Genomic DNA, 4,695 nt, shown 5'->3' on the forward strand with positions numbered 1-4,695 from the left:
GTCTAATCACGCCGACAATGATTCGGTCATTATCATTCAAAGAATCTGTGAGTTTTCCTCACCCATGTGTTCCCGTTAGAATTCTCCCACTGCATATCATCAGGCCTATATCATCATCATAATGATCCTTATATTATAAACATATTATTGTTCGTAAAGGTCTTCTTTAAGAAGTGGAGCAGTTCCAGTCCTCTCATAACCTGTAGTTTTTATGTAACTACCGGACAACACAGACACAGCAATACAGTATCCTGCCTATTGTTTTACCTTCAACATACAATAAAACAATTGATTCAAAACTGATTTATCCCGTACAAATATATCCATTTGTTATAATCCACATAAGAATTCACACGAGACACGCTGTAGCCTGAACATAGCCTACAAAGACTACTTGAACTGACGCCCAGTAGACCTGCGGTCTAAAAATAGCCTGCATAGCCTATAAGCACAAAGACACTGATGGAACAGACCGGAAAGTTTAGCTTAAAATGTTGATAAACTATAACGACTTCACATTATAATCATAGCAATGGTGGTAATATGAACACCTGGTATAATGAACACATGGTATTATGAACACCTGGTAATATGAACACCTGGTAATATGAACACCTGGTATTATGAACACCTGGTATTATGAACACCTGGTAATATGAACACCTGGTATTATGAACACCTGGTATTATGAACACCTGGTAATATGAACACCTGGTACTATGAACACCTGGTAATATGAACACCTGGTATTATGAACACCTATGAACACCTGGTAATATGAACACCTGGTACTATGAACACCTGGTACTATAATATGAACACGTGGTAATATGAACACATTCCAAAATGCAAACACTAGTCGAATGCACCACATATTACAGCAGTTTCCTGTGACAGAGAGAGGGGGGGGGTGTCTGGCTCAGTTGACGGCCCCATTCATCTATTAAATCACTGTCCTGCACACATCAATGAACCATCAGCCTGGCCTGTCCTCTCCCAGCTTCATAGTCAGAAGGAAGTGTGAAATTCCAGTCCATATGACAGGACTACAGCACAGCCAATCAGACACCATCCTTTAAGAGTCATGCCCCCCCTGTTGGACTATGCATTGTACACATTGCTAGTTGGGCCATGGGGTGTGGGCATTCCAATGAGTTGGGTCCGGGGATGTTGGATCAGAATCTGTTGTATTTATAAACAGTTTAAGGTACAATGTAGGTACGGTACTGCATTGAAAAGCCTACAAACACCGCTTCCAGCTGTCCCCTGGCGGCGATTCTAAATACTCAATATTCAATCAAATCCTCCTGCTGCAATATCATTTTACTCCTGCGACAAAAATGGGTCAAATTAAGATCCGACATCTGTAGGGTGCCATTTTCAGACACAGCCAATGTCTGGGCCATGTGAAACATTGGTAAACAATGTTAGCGTGCAAAATGACACCCTATTCCCTATGTAGGGCACTACTTTTGACCAGGACCCATAGGGAATAGTGCACTACTTTTGACCAGGACCCATAGGGAATAGTGCACTACTTTTGACCAGGACCCATAGGGAGTAGTGCACTACTTTTGACCAGGACCCATAGGGAATAGTGCACTACTTTTGACCAGGACACATAGGGAATAGTGCACTACTTTTGACCAGGACCCATAGGGAATAGTGCACCACTTTTGACCAGGACCCGTAGGGAATAGTGCACTACTTTTGACCAGGAAAAATCTGTGCACTATATAGGGAGTAGGGTGCCATTTCAGACACAGACAATGGCTCATTCCCAAAACCTCTAGGGTCTTACGTTACAGACAACATCTAGCCAGTCAAGACAATACACAGAGGCAGCATACTACAATAACATAGACAATTCAATACCCACATGAGGAATTGTTGGCACAACACACTGACTTACCAATATGAAGGCACATCAACTGCATATTAACTGCACATATTGACCACAGAGTTGTACCACAGAGCTGTACCAAAGAGCTGTACTGTACCACAGAGCTGTACCACAGAGCTGTACCACAGAGCTCTACTACAGAGTTGTACCAGAGAGTTGTACCACAGAGCTGTACCAAAGAGCTGTACCAAAGAGCTGTACTGTACCACAGAGCTGTACCACAGAGCTGTACTACAGAATTGTACCACAGAGTTGTACCACAGAGCTGTACCACAGAGCTGTACTGTATCACATTGCTGTACCACATTACTGTACCACATTACTGTACCACAGATCTGTACCACATTACTGTACCACAGAGCTCTACCACATTACTGTACCACTGAGCTGTACCACAGAGCTGTACCACATTACTGTACCACAGAGCTGTACCACAGAGCTGTACCACAGAGCTGTACCACATTACTGTACCACAGAGCTGTATCACAGAGCTCTACCACATTACTGTACCACAGAGCTGTACCACAGAGCTGTACCACATTACTGTACCACATTACTGTACCACATTACTGTACCACAGAGCTGTATCACAGAGCTGTACCACATTACTGTATCACAGAGCTGTACCACATTACTGTACCACAGAGCTGTACCACAGAGCTCTACCACATTACTGTACCACAGAGCTGTACCACATTACTGTACCACAGAGCTGTACCACATTACTGTACCACATTACTGTACCACAGAGCTGTATCACAGAGCTGTACCACATTACTGTATCACAGAGCTGTACCACATTACTGTACCACTGAGCTCTACCACATTACTGTACCACAGAGCTCTACCACATTACTGTACCACATTACTGTACCACAGAGCTGTACCACATTACTGTACCACATTACTGTACCACAGAGCTGTATCACAGAGCTGTACCACATTACTGTATCACAGAGCTGTACCACATTACTGTACCACTGAGCTCTACCACATTACTGTACCACAGAGCTCTACCACATTACTGTACCACAGAGCTGTACCACAGAGCTGTACCACATTACTGTACCACATTACTGTACCACAGAGCTGTACCACAGAGCTGTACCACAGAGCTGTACCACATTACTGTACCACAGAGCTGTACCACAGAGCTCTACCACATTACTGTACCACATTACTGTACCACATTACTGTACCACTGAGCTGTACCACATTACTGTATCACAGAGCTGTACCACAAAGCTGTACCACATTACTGTATCACAGAGCTGTACCACAAAGCTGTACCACATTACTGTATCACAGAGCTGTACCACATTACTGTACCACATTACTGTACCACATTACTGTACCACAGAGCTGTACCACAAAGCTGTACCACATTACTGTACCACATTACTGTACCACAAAGCTGTACCACATTACTGTAACACAGAGCTGTACCACATTACTGTACCACATTACTGTACCACTGAGCTGTACCACATTACTGTACCACATTACTGTACCACATTACTGTACCACAGAGCTGTACCACAGAGCTCTACCACATTACTGTACCACAGAGCTGTACCACAGAGCTATACCACAGAGCTGTACCACAGAGCTCTACCACATTACTGTACCACATTACTGTATCACATTACTGTACCACAGAGCTGTACCACAGAGCTCTACCACAATACTGTACCACAGAGCTGTACCACATTACTGTATCACAGAGCTGTACCACATTACTGTACCACAGAGCTGTACCACATTACTGTACCACAGAGCTGTACCACATTACTGTACCACAGAGCTGTACCACAGAGCTGTACCACATTACTGTTCTAATACATAAAGGTACACATACTGTTCTAATACATAAAGGTACACATACTGTTCACATACATAAAGGTACACATACTGTTCTAATACATAAAGGTACACATACTGTTCTAATACATAAAGGTACACATACATACATAAAGGTACACATACTGTTCTAATACATAAAGGTACACATACTGTTCACATACATAAAGGTACACATACTGTTCTAATACATAAAGGTACACATACTGTTCACATACATAAAGGTACACATACTGTTCTAATACATAAAGGTACACATACTGTTCTAATACATAAAGGTACACATACTGTTCTAATACATAAAGGTACACATACTAATACATAAAGGTACACATACTGATCTGATACATAAAGGTACACATACTGTTCTAATACATAAAGGTACACATACTGTTCTAATACATAAAGGTACACATACTGTTCTGATACATAAAGGTACACATACTGTTCACATACATAAAGGTACACATACTGTTCTAATACATAAAGGTACACATACTGTTCTAATACATAAAGGTACACATACTGTTCACATACATAAAGGTACACATACTGTTCTAATACATAAAGGTACACATACTGTTCTAATACATAAAGGTACACATACTGTTCATAAAGGTACACATACTGTTCACATACATAAAGGTACACATACTGTTCTAATACATAAAGGTACACATACTGTTCTAATACATAAAGGTACACATACTGTTCTAATACATAAAGGTACACATACTGTTCTAATACATAAAGGTACACATACTGTTCTAATACATAAAGGTACACATACTGTTCTAATACATAAAGGTACACATACTGTTCTAATACATAAAGGTAATACATAAAGGTACACATACTGTTCTAATACATAAAGGTTCACATACTGTTCTATGTAGGTCATCTATATAGCTGCTGTGGGATTTTGATTAAAG

The sequence above is a fragment of the Oncorhynchus clarkii genome, unplaced genomic scaffold (genome assembly GCF_045791955.1).
Source record: "Oncorhynchus clarkii lewisi isolate Uvic-CL-2024 unplaced genomic scaffold, UVic_Ocla_1.0 unplaced_contig_5436_pilon_pilon, whole genome shotgun sequence".
Taxonomy (NCBI): Eukaryota; Metazoa; Chordata; class Actinopteri; order Salmoniformes; family Salmonidae; genus Oncorhynchus; species Oncorhynchus clarkii.